This window comes from Vicugna pacos, chromosome 4, assembly GCF_048564905.1.
Source record: "Vicugna pacos chromosome 4, VicPac4, whole genome shotgun sequence".
Taxonomy (NCBI): domain Eukaryota; kingdom Metazoa; phylum Chordata; class Mammalia; order Artiodactyla; family Camelidae; genus Vicugna; species Vicugna pacos.
In genome coordinates, this window is record NC_132990.1 from 52,532,763 (window position 1) to 52,549,267 (window position 16,505).

The 16,505-nt window shown below is 42.0% G+C and overlaps 1 protein-coding gene across 2 annotated transcripts in view; it reads left to right on the plus strand.

Moving 5' to 3' along the window:
• The window catches only part of PLPPR1 (phospholipid phosphatase related 1), a 505,983-nt gene that overhangs the window by 1,237 nt on the left and 488,241 nt on the right, over nucleotides 1–16,505 (plus strand). The window lies entirely within an intron of this gene.

A 16,505-nucleotide genomic window follows, 5' to 3' on the forward strand; every position in this document is an offset into this window, starting at 1 on the left:
CCAAACACTCTCTACTTGAAACTCGTATGTCTTTCTCACATAAAAAGAAATCACCAGCATTACAGGCACACCTGTGTTGGCGGGTGAACTCACTTAAGATTTGCTAGCTATTCTCCTATATTCTCAAAAAAGAAAAATCATCTTTCAGTGATAATCTACATAAGCATCTCTCACTCTGCCTACCTCCCCCCCCGACCCTGCCCCGCCCCGAATGACAGCAGCTGTGAAGGTAGAGGGGCTGGAGACAGGCTGAAAAATTGGTTCAGATTCTTTCAAAATTGTGTGCAGAAAAGGCAATGATCATTACATTTTCCCCACCAAGGGCACACGGTATAGGACTGGGGAGAATGGACATGGAAATTACGAAACTTAATCGAGTCTTCGGGGCAAAAAACCCAAGTCAGCTGCAAATTAAAGATCAAGGCCAGGAACACCTTTAAATAGTGCATGAAGAATAAGGGAAACTGGGTGGTCTCCACTGAACAGTCTTCTGCCTGGGGGCAGGGTAGTAACTGAAGCGCCTAGAGATGGATGCATGCATCAAATTTTTGTTGTTCCGTAGTTTCTTACAATATGCAGCCGTGATTACCATATTCATATTCTTTTTGTAAAACCTCTGAATATACTGTGCATGCCTTCTTGCTGGGATTCTGTGAGTTAAAAGCTAGAGACTTACTGTATTTCTCATCAATAAGATAACGTCTTATCTTGTACCTTCCATAATTCAATGCCTCCTTTAAAAATTTTTTTTGTTTTATTTATTTTTGGGGGGAGGTAATTAGGTTTGTTTGTTAATTTTTAATGGAGGTACTGGGGACTGAACCCAGCACCTTGTGAACACTAAGCACACTACCGCTCAATGCCTTCTTTATATTAGGTTTTTTAAGAAGTATTTATTGGAAAGCAAATGAATGTTTGAAGTATGACAACTTTTTGGAATATCTTTGAATTAAGGTCATTTATTTATTTGGTATTTATTGAGCACCTCCTATAAGCCTGGTATTTTTCTAGGCTCTGGGTAAAAAGCAGTGAACAGCACAAAAGTTGCTGCTTTCAGAGGGCTAATGTAATATTCAAGAGAGAGACTAAGAGTAAGTAAAGATGTGTTAGGTGGTGAAAAGTGTTATGAAGGAAAAGCAGTCAGGGTGAGGGGGTGCGGTGGTGTCCAGGAAGGCATCTCTGAGAGCTGGCCGTAGTCAGCGTCCTGAATCTAATGAGTCATCTGTGCAGGGACTTCTGGGAGAAGCATTTCAGGTGTGTTCAGGGATGGTGTGGCTGAAGTGGGTGAGGATGGAAGAGAGATGAGTAGGGTGTGGTAAGGAGTTCAGTTGTTTACTCTGAGTGAGAGGGGGACATACTGGAGCTCACTGAGTAGAGTGGCATGATCTATTACTATATTTATACTCATTGAAAAATCAAACCACTGTGTTGATACAAAAAGCTAACTGCAGTTCCTATCTTAGTTCATGCTGCAAAGGAAATCATCCAAACTCCAAATATTTTCCGCTCCATGCCCTCTCCTACATAGTTTACGCCTTTGCCACATCCTGGAAACCCCGATGCAGTTCAAGGCTGACACCTAGTGGGTATTTTGATAATTGTTTATAAACCTGCAATTTGGAAGGTACCAGCTCTTGATTAAGAACAGAGGGTAAGCTTTAACCTAGAAAATCACAAACAGGACGATAAAACAACCATAGTATTCTTAGGAGAAGATTACGGTAGCTTTGCCTCCGTGTTTTTCTTTGGGTCGTATTCAGGTAAGTTTGCATTCCTCTAGCAAGTATTTGTTAAAACTGTTAGGTTTAGCTGCCAGAAGATTGCGGCACCAGCTGGTAAGGGGAGAGTAAGTCAGGACGGGTGGAATCAGCAGGAGAAAGTGCTCTGGTTCTAGGGGTGGCCCTCAAAAGGTAACCTGTGGTTTGTGGTGTGGTACCCAAGGGTGCATGTGTTCCAGACCTGGCCAGGAGTCAGGTTGACACTATTTACTAAAGGGGTCTGAGCTCACGAGCAGGGCATGATGGGAGGAAGTTCAAGGCAGTGGGGAAATACTGTCAGGTACGGTCAGGTGTTTCCCAAAGCGTAAGTGGGGTATTTCATACAGCAGTCAAGAGCTTTAGTATTATAATCGTTAATATAGTTTTATAAGACATCTGGCTTCATGTCTTACTCTGCCGTTTACATACTGACTGCGAAAACTTGGGCGAGCTGCCCTCTACGTATCTCAGTTTCTAAACCATACCCACTTTGTAAAGGTGTTTTATTAAGTCAGGTAATTTACGCAGAGCACTCAACACACTGGCATTTAGTCAGCAGTCAGTAACAGCTAGGCGTTATTTTTCAGAGGAACCAGGAGTAGCCATTAGAGGTAGAGAAACAGGATATTGTAGTAATAATAATATCTGCATTAAAAAACTTTTTAAAAAACCCCAGCACTTAGCATTAGCAGAATTTAGGTTTTAATCATTTTATATAGCTATATGATCCATTTTATCTGCATTGATTGTGGTAGTTGAATATTCTGTTTAACTGAGGCATATCATTCATACTACATAAAGATTAAAATTGTTCAGTGGCTTTCATTCCTTTTAGGGGAAAAGACTGAAATTTTTGCTCTGAGGGATCTGGCTCCTGCCTGTCTCTTCGTATTATCTCTTACTACTTTCCCCCCTCAGTTTCTGCACTCCACACATGCTGAGACATGCTGGCCTTCTTTTGGGTCCTCCAACATCTTGTCCCATGTGTGTCAGGACCTTTGCGTGGGCAGTTTCCTTAGCGAGTCCACATCTCTTTCACTCCCACTCACCCCAACAACCACACACCTAGTAACACCTACTCATCTTTCATATTCCGGCTGGAATGACATTTCTTCAGGGAAGATTTCCCTGCCTCCACCTTGCTCCCTGGCTGGGAAAGCCTCCCTTGTTATAAGATCTCATAGAAATCTGCACTTTTAATTTTTCTTAGAACACTTATTGTTTTAAAGTATATATTTGGATGATTATTCACTTCTCAACTAGATTGGAAGCATCGTGAAAGCTGGATGGTGTCTGCTTGACCGTCACTCTGTCCCTGCCAAAGTGCATTTAGACATATATATATATTAGATATATATATATATATATCTAATATATATATATCTAATATATATATGAATAATAAAGAGTAATGTGAAGGAGGAGGAATCTGATTTGAAAATTAAAATACAGAAATAGGTAAAACACTTGGTGACTAACGAGAGTGTGGGGTGCAGTGGGTACGTGGTGTGATGCCCAGGTTCCCTCCTTAAGACTAGGCACTCGCCCCTCCAGATGCGGGGAGCTTTAATGGCTGATGCCGCTCAGCCCAGGCCCTCTGCAGGAATTGCCCTCAGCAAACAGAGCCACTTCACCTAAGGTCACACCCCCTCCTGAGAGCAGCCCATCACATCCAGTGACAGCTTAATTGGGGGGTATGTGGGACAATTCTGAAGGGCCATTCCAGGTCCAGGACTTGCCACGGGATTGGCTTAGGCCACTGTTGTAACTGCATCAACTGTTCAACTCCCTCCCCTCTAGTCCTCCCTCCCTCAGCCCTCCTAGGTGCTGTGTCTGAGAGCACCCCAGTACCCCCAAGCTACCTGCACACAAATCTCACAGTCTGATTTCTAGGGAACCCAATCCATAACTGGGTGTGAAGGAGAAGGAGGAGTCTAAGGTGGCTCCTCGATATCTGGCTTGAGCACACAGTGCCATCCACCGAGATGGGGAGCACAAGAAAAGACAGTGTATAGAAGTTGAAGCAGGTTTTCTGGAAAGATAAGTTTTGGAGGTGCTAAGTCTGAAGTTCCTGTGGGATAGCCAAGAGTCTGGAGCTCAGAAGAAAGATCTGGGCTAGAGAGGTATGGACGTGGGAGCCACAGGCACAGCAAAATAACGACATGAAGGAGCTCGCCCATGCAAGTGTGGAAAGTGAAAGAAAAGAGGACCAGTGTGACCTGGGAATCGACAGAGGGAGGCGGGGCGAGGAAGACAAACTCGAGGCAGATAAAGAGTGATCAGAGAGGTAGGAAAACGTCTCAGGAGAGTGAGTGTTATGACTAGCAGAGGGAGTGGCAGAAGGGTTTACAGCAAGTACAGACAGATGTGCTGTAGGTGCTGTAGGGAACACACCACGGAAATGTCCACTGGATTTAATGACACGGCCACTGAAGACCTTGCTGGGGACGGTTTTAATGGCATGGCTATAAGAAGCCAGATTCCAGTGAAGTAGATGAGGTTGGAAGAATGAAGAAGAGACGGAAGTGGTAACTTTTTAGTTTTTAAGAGACAAGGAGAGGTAGATACAACAATGATGAGTCAAAAGACAACAGGGTATTTGTGTATACATGATGGGGAGACAGGCTAAAAGAGAAGGTCCAGTTAGAAAAGTATAAAGTGAAGACCACAAGCGTTGACCTTGAGAAGGTGAAAGATGACTGTGTGCAAGATGAATCTTGGGAGAGGTAGAGCCAAACTAGTGACGCTGGAAGGAAAATGAGTATACATGTAAATGGTAACAACAGCTACAACGTATTTATGCTCTTTAAGCATGAGGAACTTTTAGTACTTTCTTTAATCCTCACAAATCTTTGAGTAGAATAGCACGACTACCTGCGTCAAACAGGTGATGCGAAGAGGCGGGGCCTCGGCTCTGATAGGCTCCTCCCTCCCCGAAGCCCCGCCCAGTCCAGGCTGGTGAGCACAAGCCTTCGTGAGGGCAGGATGTAGGGGGCGTGCTCTCCAGGACTGGGCGGTTCTAGAAGCCACCGCTAACCTTCTTGAAACAAGTTTCGCTGTGAAGCAGGAAGAAGGAAAGCTGCATTTCTCCAAGGAGGCATACGGGAGCCGGGAAAATGGATGTGAAAAAGCAGTCTGGGTGACGCATGCGCGCTGCAGGCGCGACGATGCGAGTCGGCTCCAGTGCGCAGGCGCCCAGGTCGTCTGGGCGTGGCGCTTCTCTCCAGCGCGCCTCAGAATGCCACCTCTGCACGAGACTGGAGCCTGATGTGACTCCGCAATTTGGTTTACAGGAGTTCTGTTAATAAAGTAAGTTGGTAGCAATCTAACTGTCTGCCAATGGGGAATTTGTTAATTAAAATACTGTTAAGTACATATAGTGGAGTATTTTGCAGCCCAACCATGCAAGCCAGAAATCTAAATTGTGCGTGCAGCGGACACCCATGTGTGTGTGTGTGTGTGTGTGCGCGCGCGCGCGCGCGCGCGCGCGCGTGTGTATTTTGGTCTCTTTGCAGTCTTCCTTCGAATTGTTATTTATGGCTGGTGGCCAAGCTGTGAATTCAAAGCTCTGAGGGTGGGACAAGTGCCGTTTCTTTACCTGGGTCGAATTAGATTATGAACGAGTTGTAAGTTATGAGAGAAGGGCGATGATGAGTGAGTTTTCCCTGTACCAAGTTGGTCTGTGGTAGGGAGCTGGAGCGGTGGTCACTTGGAAAAGAACTCTCCTCAGGGGCCTTTCTCAGAGGCGAGGAGACCTCTGTAGAGGGCCTGTTAGATGCGGAAGTTAAGGCGGGAGAGTGTAGTCAGGCTTACTGAAGGAGAGGCATTGCAGGAGGAGCCTCTGAAAGACCACAAGAAAAAGAATCATCCACCTGTAGAAGTCACCACTGTTCTCCAGATTTCCCAGGTGGGAGTCAGACAGCAATCCACTGGGACTTCCGAACTGTAAGCTCTTTGGGTGATCTTGGGGGAGGTTCCCTTGCTAAGCTTGAAGTTAGAGAAGCAGGCCTCTCACAGTCACTGCCTCTGCTTTGAAGATCAGCAGGGCTTCTGAAAAAAATCCTCCATCCATCACCCTTCCAAACTTTACTCTTAACCTTTTATATCTTCTTTGTGGGCAAGATGATTGATTCAAAAAGTTTGTAGCCAAGTCCGTTTTTGCAAATCCAGTAGGATGGTCTGTTTCTGGACTGATTCATGCCTTGAAATATTTTGGTATGTTGATTCACGTCTGCAAAACAGGAAGAGTTTCGGTTTGGTGCTGCAGCATTATCAGAATGAACCTGCAAGAAACAAGCACAACTTTCGTGGGGAAAAAAACTTGTGCTTGCTCAACTCTATCTCAGGAACCAAGGCCACGCCTCGATTTGGTCTTGTCCAAACCCTACTTCCACCAAACAAGCAGAGCTCAGTTCTCTCAGTTCTAAGTAATTCTTTTTCTTTCTCTGGGTGCCACTGTATTGAGAGATGAAATCAAAGGGGATCCAGCAGAGGGAAATTCTTCTTTCCCCTCTGACTGTCTCAGGCAGATCTTACAGCTTCTTTAGCTTCTCAATCAGAAGTCCTCAAGTCACTTTCAGAGCCAACAGTAATTTTCTTGGAGTAATTAAAATTCCAGTCCAGTGTCATAAGAATCTAACAACTTTCTCTTACCTGTTTGAAAGATTCTCTCCACTTTCCTTTCAGGCCTGGTTAAAAAGATAGCAAACCACGTAGAAGGTTTGCTTAAAAATCACTACCCTACCCCTCTCCCCATTCTCAGTCCCACTGCCCGGAAGGAGCCATTATACACTGTGATTTATTTCTGTGCTGTATTAGTAAATTTTAGTTGTTGACAAATTTACTTCAACCGTGGCCTCTCATTTGGTACTCAAATTCTACTACTTGGCGACATTCCTCTTTTGGGAAAATGTGGGGGTGACTCCTTACAGACAACCTGTGACACTTTATCCCCTTCACCAGGACCCTGCCCCCTTGATTATCTTGAGACAATGGGTACACTGAAGATCTGTGTGAAGGACCAGAAAGCCAGGCTTGCTGGCTGTTAAAAAAAAAGAAAGACCATTTATTTAAAAGCTTTTTAAAAATAGGAGCAATGGTTTGTCACAAATCACAAGCATTTTTCTCTAGTAACTTTTGAGACCCAAAGGCCCCTCTTGCAAGCCTGGCTGTGGGAGGACTTGCATGGATTGGGTGCCGCTTCGATTGCAGCTGATATGTTTGTTAAGCCTGGCCAGTCTGTCTTTTGGGAGCAATACTATTCCTGTGCCTTTTGTATATAAAGAATTGCCTCAGGACAGCTGGTGCTGTTGGTCTCTGGTCCTAGGACCCATGTCAGCTGACCCTCCTCGCTCTCTTAGCCAGGCCTTCCGAGGCAGCTCTTCTGCCAGCGCAGTGAGCACAGGGACAGAAACCATGCTGTTTGGTGTCTTTCCTGTAGCCCCTGGGGGTCTTGCATGTGTATTTTGTCCAGCACCTTACTTTCTCTTCTCTCTCCTGGACTATTTAACTGGGCTGTTCTAGAAGGCTCACCACATAGAAGCCGGTGTGTGCTGGTTATCAATTTATGGCTTCTCAGCTTCAAATGCATTCTGCCTTTCCTGCTGGGTCCTTAAAATGTTTTCCTTTGCCAGCTGGCACGATGCTAAACTTTGTCAGTAGAGGGCACTGGAGAGACATTAGAGGAGGGAAGTTTCCTGGTTGGGATGTCCTGCTCTCTGCAGGTTCCTGCTCTGAGCATGGCTTCTCCAGCACCAGGTTCCTGAGCCCAGCTCCTATGGTGCATTGTGGCCAGCAGCAACCAGTAGCCAGAACCTTCTCGTCCTGCCGCCTTTGGGTGGGTTCATAGCGGAGTGCCTCCAGAGAGTTTCTGCTCTTTGAACACCTTCCCCTGGCAACCTAGAGGGGGATGGTCAGCAGTTTCCAGCACCGCAGCTTCTGTGCTGTCCAGGGAGCCATAGAGGTTCCTTGTCCAAAGAGGTCTGGGTCTCAGCCCTGGGATGGGGAGGCTCTCCTTTGGGGAGTGGCTCCTTCTTGTAGCTGCTACAGCTGTATTTTTTAGAATTCTCTTTGTCTTACAGGCCAGTCCCTCATTACTCCAGTCTCCTGTTAAGTAGTTAATAATTATTTTTTTGGTGTGTGTTTTTTAATTGAAGTGTAGTTGGTTTACAATGTTGTGTTAATTTCTGGTGTACAGCATAGTGATTCAGTTATACATATATTTTTGTTAATAGTTCTTGATATTAACTCTCTGCTCAAATTACTATGTAGTTTCTGTCTCCTCATTTGACCTTGCCTGATACACAGTGAAATGAAATCTGATTTTGTCACACCTCCTTGTTTAAAACCATTTTATATTTTCGCTCTGCTTATGGGATAGAGAAAACCTCATCTGCATGGTTTCTGAGGCCCTGCATAAGCTGGTGCCTCTCTCCCTCCGTGGCCTTATCTTAGCCCAGGGCTCCCCTGGCTTTCCTACTGCTGCAGAGTTTTTACAGATGCTGTTCCCTTTCTCTGAAATCATCTTCCCTCACCTTTTCACCTGGTAAGTCTCACCTCACTTTCAGGCCTCAGTTTAATTGTCTCATCTCCAGGGAAGCTTTCTCTACCTTTCCTGCCTCAGTCCTTTTTATTTACGTTCAGAGCACCTGCACATGGCTCATTCAGACCATTTTCCATGATTGTAATTTTACATATGCTTGTGCAATTTTAAAAATTAATCTCTTCTCCTCCTCACAGAGTGTAAGCTCCTTGAGGACAGGGATTGTGGCTTTGTTGGCTCCCTGCGTAGCCCCAGGTCTAGCACATGTTGTAGAGTGGCTGCTATGAAGCAGGCCTTCCAGCTTGTCGCCCTTGTCTTGGTCCAAGGATTTCCCTTTCCAGACTCCAGTTTGCCACAAGATGGCAGGCTGAGACATTCTGGTACTTGATTTCCTTTGAGAAAGAAGTGGAGTTTCAGGTTAAAAGGCCTTTCTCTGAGCCAGAAGAGGATCCCTTTGAAGTGAGATTGTCTCGTATTAGACAAGATTTCTCCGAAAATGTACTCTGCATCTTCACTTCCTCATTGACTCTGAGGAACAATCTGGAATGCTAACAAGCAAGACAAAGGAGAGATGCTTGTCTGCTTGCCTGAGGGGCTACTGTACTATCCAGAAAACAGTTCTAGGGAGAACTCAAGAAACCTGAGCTCTGATTCACCTGGAAAAGAGGCATGGGGAGTGGAGTGGCGTGGGGAGGATGCTTTGTTCTGCACTGACTGTGAGTTCTAGAGGAGAGGTCCAGAGCAAGGGGTCAGCAAACTGTGGCCCTAGGGCCAAGTCTGGCTCTCTGCTTGTTTTGGTAAATAAATTTAATTGGAGCCCAGCCATACCCAGTTGCTGATACATTGTCAGTGTTTTGTACAGCTGTGAATACTATGACAGGGACCAAGAGGTCTGCAAAGCCCAAAATATTTACTATCTGATCCTTTAGGATCAAACTGGCGGACATTTGGTCTAGAGGCATGTAAACTTTTTTTAGAAGCCTTAGTATCTGTTTAGCATTTAGCTGACTTTTCATAAAAAGTAGTGAGTCAACCTTTTTGGGGAAAGACCTGTCTTTCTTTCTAAGAAGCAAACATTCTGGGTGGAAATGATACCGATTCCCTGAGGTTATTTAGTAGGTAGTTGTACCCATGTAAGGCAGAATTACATTTCTTATTTCAAGAGTCACACATTTAAGTGTCCTCCCTAGTTTTTAAGTGGAAATATGGGCATACATGATGTAAATTCCTTGTAGTTTCTTAGCATGCTTTCCCATAGCAGGATTAGCAAGTCACTGTTTAGGCTAATGACTTCATTTTTCAAGATTCCAGCCATAGGTCTTGTAGCTATTTACCTTTCATTCAGTAAATATTCTTGGTATGGTTGGTGTAGCCTATTTATGAGTTTGTAAGTCCCCAGACAATGCTGAGTCCGAATCACATTAATTCATTCTGCACATTTTAGATAGTAAAGTACATTTTTTTACAGATCCAGAGCTGTATTTATTTATGATTTAAATTTAAGAAATTTCAGTATTAAACGTCACTCTTTGCTATTCTGGAGGTCTTCGTGTTGATTTATGCCTCAGTATGCTGATTTCTTCAAGCACTTTTAACAATGAAGTTGGGTGTGTTTTATATTTTATATATAGCTCTGTACCCCTGCATGTGCGAGAATATCTTTGTGTTGTTTAAAAACAAAGTAAACATTTTGACAACGTAATTATAGTGTTGAAGGATACGTTAAAAATGGAATCAGGATTCTCATACAAATATAAAGTAAAATGTATATCAAGATTTTATTTAATTCATTAGTTAATGAGAGAACAGTTAAGGCATTACTACTGGTTCAAAGGTAAATTCAAATAACTACACATTATATAGGCAAGTAAGGAAGGCTGCAACGAACCTGCAAATAGATTCCAAAAAGGTCTATTCACGAGCCAATGATTATATTCAGCTAGACGCAATTAATTCGCACTTTTATGGGCAAGGATGACTTACAATTTCCCCCATTTCCTATAACTTACAGAGTTGTGAAGTAGCTCAGTGACAGTGAAAGGTTGATGTGACTTGGAAGGGTGTGCTATCTGGGGCAGTCAGTAATGTCTTTGGTACCTTTCAACGCCTTTACCAATTTTTCCCTACAATAGTAACATTTAGTAGTATTTAGTATGTCTGGTATCGTTATACATACATTTTATACCTGAACTCAATAAATGCTCACAAAATTAACTTTCTTTTACAGATGAGAAAACGGAGGCATTGAGGTTTTAATTTGCTTACGGTAACATGGAAGCATCAGAAGTGAAAAAAATAAGCTGCATACGATTTCAGCTCTGTACAATTATATACATACATACATACATATATATGTGCACAAAAATATTAGAACAAAGAAATTTGACCTTTATCACTGGCTGATGAGATGTCCATGCTTTGTGTTAAGAGAAAAAGGGGAGGTGTAGAGTAATGTGTACAGAATTGTTTTACTTCTATAAAAACAAACTAATCTGGAGCAACAGGGACTCTCGCTCATTGCTGGTGGAAAAGCAAAGTGGTCCAGCCACTTTGAAAAACAGTTTCTCACAAAACTAAATAACATACTCTCATCATGTGATCCAGCAATTAATTGCTCTCCTTGGTATTGACTCAAACGAATTGAAAAGTTATGTCCACACAGAAACCTGCACGTGGATGTTTATGGCAGCTTTATTCATAATTGCCAAAACTTGGAAGCAACCAAGATGTGTTTCAGTAGGTGAATGGATAAATAAACTGATATATACAGACAATGAATATTATTCAGCACTAAAAAGAAATCAGCTATCAAGCCGTGAGAAGACATGCATATTACTAAAGAAAGAAGCCAATCTGTAAAGGCTGCATACTGTATAATTCTGATTATATGATATTCTGTAAGAGGCAAAACCATGGAGACAGTAAAAAGATCAGTGGTTGCCAGGGGTTGCAGGAGAGGGAGGGATGAATAGGTAGCACAGAGGTTTTTAGGGTAGTGAAACTATTGCGCATGACAATGGTGAATACATTTGTCAAACCCATGAATATATAACACTGTTGCATTACAACTGCAATGTAGACTGTGCGCTCTGGGTGATAATGATGTGTCAATGTAGGTTCATTGGTTGTAACAAAAGGACCATCCTGGTGGGCATGTTAATTGTGGGGGAGGCTGTATGCGTGGGGCAAAAGGGCTTATGAAAACTCTAATTTCTGCTCAATTTTGTTGGGAACCTAATATATATTTTATATTATATTATATTATATTATATTATATTATACATATGTACACCAAATATATATGTACCAAAACAAAACAAAAAGCCAGCATATTAACCAAACAACTAACTAGCAATGAAGCCAAATCCCAGTGTATGTGTTTGTATGCTTGTGTATTTTTGTGACTAGAAGAATGTGGAGAATATTCCCTTGATGATTAACAGTGGTTTCATTAGAGATCAGAGGATAGGGGTGGAATACTAGGTATGGATGATTGTTTTCCTTGTATTCCTTTGTTATTTTTTCTTATTAAATTAGCGTGCGGTATTTCTGCCATGTGAAAATCATTAAGAAAAGGATGAAAAGTACAGTTCTCTTCTGTGGGTCTCTTTAGCAAGCTTTTTGTTTTAAGAAATTTCTTTAGTCAATTTTTTTTAATTGAAGTATAGTCAGTTTACATCTTTAATCTCTTTTTAAAACTTAACTCTTCTGAGTTTTTGTTGATCTCTCTAAATGTGATTGCAAACTAATTTTTGTTAGATTTTTGTCATAGTTTAGTTCTATAATTTCTATAGTTTGCAGTTTTGCCCAAGGGGAAACAGCAGTCATGACAAGGTGATCAGTTTCAGCTTCTTCTGGAGATGTTCCCGAGTCTTCATTTCAACTGGATTTTGTGAGATGGTGCTCATGGTTGACCTTAATGACAGCTATTTCAGGGGACTGGTAGGAGTAGAATGCAGATTGGAATGAGTGGGTAATGACAAACAGAAATAGTTACTGTATGTGACACTCTCTGGCAAACTTTCTGTGAAGGCGAGAAAAGAGAACAGGGTAGATGGAGCTGGAGTGGAGAGAGAAGGTGACTTGTTGGTTTGTTTGTTTGTTTGATGGCAGAATATGCCTTGGACATTGTTCAAATGCTGACCCAAGGAGTGAGCAGGGAAGAGAGAGATGGGAGATAGGGTTGGGGTGAGGGTGAGCTGTAATTTACCACCCATGGGGATGGGATTTAGACACAGATGGGAGCAATTGTTTTTAGACAGGAGAGAGCTCTTTTAATTACAATAGGAGGGGAAGAAAGTGGAGGTAATTCCCATCTGATAGTGTGTTTTTTCTGTGTAGTTGAAGGTGAGATGATCTGCTGGGAGTGAGGAGATTAAGGGGAGACTGGAGGTCTGAAGAGGGTGGAAAAATGTTTCAAAGTCATGATAGCTCAGAGTAGGGAACCATGCTTTTCTCAAGTTTGGTCAGAAGGTCAGGTACCTGCATGGGGAAGGTGGATGGTTGGATGTATCCAGAACTAGAGTTTAGTTAGGGAAGTGTGAGGAACTGGAAGAAATATGGAAACACTGTTTCTTAGAATGTGCATTGCCTAGGGTGAGCAGGAAGCCAGGAGTGGGCTGATGGGCTGGGATCAGGGGGAGGGGCCAATGGACCAGAGGTTTGGATGAGGTCAGAAGACGAGGAGGTTATGGTCTAAATTAGTGGCTGATCTTTCAGGAGATGACAAGGTCACTCTGTGACCATACAGGAGATTAAGGAAGGAGAGGATTTGAAGAATGTAATTCATAAAGGCTATTCTGTTTTGACAGTACTGCATATATTTTCCATAATTTATGCTATTTATATCCTCCTAAAAAAAACCCTGTGTGCTTCCCCACATATTATTAAACAAGTAACATTTAAAAATTGCATAGTTCATAAGTATCCTAAGAGGGAATGACACTAAAGAAGAAATAAAAATTTTATCTTTATCCAGTGGCCAGGCTCAGTTTCCTATTGGATTATGAAGAGAGGGAAAGCACCATGAAGGTGAAATTGACTAGAGAGGCATCTGAATTGTGAGACAGTCTCACTGGCCATGAGAAAGAGGAGAAATGGTTGTCACATTGGGAGCTTTGCGGTTATCTGCATAATGAGTGATTCCCTAATCTTTTACTTCCCACAGCAAATCTGCCCTTCTAATAAGTTTTTAGTCAAGTTCAAAGTGAGATGGAGGTGTAACAAGTATTTTGGATGGCTTTCATTTACCTTTTGGTGGTCCTTCCCTTCTTGTTACCTACTTGGGAGATGGTTTCTGATCAAATTCCATGACTTCCTGCATCAGGGATGGGCAGGAAGTCCAGGCATCCTCAGAACATCCTGTATGTGTGCTGTGCAATTGGCTACCCGCTGTGGTTCTGGACCGTGTCTCCTGAGAAGTGAGGCTGCGTAATATCCCCTCCTAACTGTGAACACAATCCAGTCTCTTAAATTTCCCAAATCCCAATTAAAGCAAAACTTAGTATTTTATAAAAATGCCCTTTTAAATAAAAAGACTTTGAAATAGCAAAACCAAATTATCTCCCTGTCACTCCTTAGCCACTGCAGTTTGGCTTATGTCTCCTTTGCCTCAATTTTCAAGTTAAGGGAAAAGTATTATTTAATCCCTATGTCTCATCACCCAGCCTCAACAGTGATTAATCTTTTGTTAGTAACATTTCATTGATCTTACCCCTTTTCTGGAGTGTTGTAAAGCAAATCCTAGATATGATGTCATTTTACCCATAAATGCTTTAATACATATCTCTAATTGATATATATATATATTTTTCCCCCCACATACCATGGCATGGCATTATCACACCTAACAAAATGTCCCCTTATCATCTATTGTACTTTTTTTTTTTTTAATGGAGGTGCTGGGGATTGAACCCAGGACCTTGAGCATGACAAGCATGCACTCTGCCACTGAACTATACCCACACCACTTCCCACATCATCTAATACACAGTCCTTATTCAGATTTCCCTGCTTATCTTAAAAATGCCTATTTACAATTGGTCAAATGAGGACCCGACAAGCTCACTGGTTCAGAGATTCCTTCTCTTCTTTTTCCTTCTTTTCCTGTTCCAGCTTCTCCTCCTCCTCCCCCTCTCCTTCCTCACTTCCTGTTTTGAAATACAACTTTTTAACCATTTCTTTAAAAGTCTCCATACAGGAAAACGTGAGGAGAGCAGCCACAGCCAAAAGCTAGATGCCTTAAATCCTAAGTTTTCTGGGTTACCGTTAACTTGTGACTCCCCGCCACCTCCATCCTTTCCGGAAATCGTTTTGGGATCCACTGAGGAGGGAAGTCTTTGTACTCATAAGAATACTTACCAAATACATTCTAAAAGTGACTTAAGCAGACTGTGAAAATGGGGGAATAATGACAAAAAGGATGAAGTATACATTTGAATGGTATACAAATACACCTTTTGAAAAATAAGAGAAGTCATAGTAAACAAGATTAAGGTTGCATCAAAGGAAATTCAGACATATATTTGAAAAGAAAAGTAGTCGCAGTGTTCCCATGGCTTATAAATTTTAGAGTGAGAGATTTAGAACTCCTCTGATTGTGGCTGTGCTGATTTTTCTCCTCACTCTTCCCTATGTGTATGGTCCACTCTGCACACTGATAGCTCAGTGTCTATTAGGCTATAGTTATACTGTGAGAGACACTTCAGGGAGGTTAGCATAGTGTAACTGTTCTCCCACACTGATTCTGACCACCTGCTTCTGCCATTCTACACTGCAGCCAAAGCAATCTTTGTAAGGTAAATAAGCTAATCACCCTCGTTAACGGTTTCCCCTTGCACTCAGAATAAAACTCACATTTTTTAGTTTGGCTTATAAAGCCTTGGATGGTTCACCTTCTGCCTGTGTTCTTTTCTTTCTTTTGCTTCAGACATAGTGTTCCCTGCTCGAACACAGACTTCCAGAAAATCGGGACAGTATCTTTATTTGTGTACCACTTTCTACCTGGCACACAGAAAAACTCAATATATATTCATTGACTGAATAAATAAATAGCTACCAGAGATATCTCTTATTCAGGCCCATGTCTCTAGCTTAAAAAAATTAAAGTCCTAAAGTTTCTCTGACTCATTTATATACATCCTCTATTCTTGCTATTCACTGGTAATTATAGTCTATAAGTTTGTCTTGAGCACTGAATTAGTGAATACTGTGTAATTGCTCCTAAGGGAAATACAGGGTTAGGTTCCTGTGAGCCTTTGGTCACAGCATTTTTGTCAACTGATCAATATAGAACCTTGTTTTATGTATTTCTATTTAAAGACACTTTATTTAATATCATTGTTGATTTATTAATGTTGAACTCACAGCCAGCAGCACTATACCTCATGCCTGCACAAAGCTTATGTAACACACGTATTTTCTCCATCAGACATACCAGAGCCTTCTTGCATTTAGGAACACTAGATGGCACCCAGCACTATGTTTGGAGCTCACGGAACATCCCCAATTAAAAGCACAAAGATGTGAAAAACATGGCACTAAACAAACCATGAAAAGGACATTCGTTTACAGTAGGAGAGCTGAAACAAGAAGGAAGAATGTTTTCTTGTTCAACCTCAGCTGAGAAAGAGAGCATTGGCAACTCAGAACGTTCCCCACTTTTCAAATGTCAGTGAAATGAGACCGCAAGAGTATTGATTTTGGGGTTACAAATGAGTTTTGGCAAGTAGACAGATTTGCAAATATGAAATCCAAGAATATGTATAACACAATATATACTATGTAAATACATTTTACATATATTTATATGTAAATAAATATATAATATGTATAATAACACAGTTGTTACTGTCTTATACATAGTGTTGCACTACTTGACAGTATACTGTATGCATGTCAATCAGCATATTCCAAATTGTGTTCCCAGACCAATGTTGTATGTGCGTTTGTTGGGTTATAAGGATTCTTTGGGAAGTCAGTTTGTGGAATGCTGATGTCAAGAAATCCTCTATGTCTGCATTTGAAAAAGGTCAGTGCCTCATATTCTTATATAGTTATGCTTTGACAGGAACAGGGTAACATGTGCCAAAACAGAGGCTATTGTCAGTCTCCCTTTGACACTTTTATCTTTTGCCCGTCTTTTGTTACTTTGCTTTTCCAAGCTCTCACAGCGCATTACACTGTATCTCATTGGATGGGGCACAATT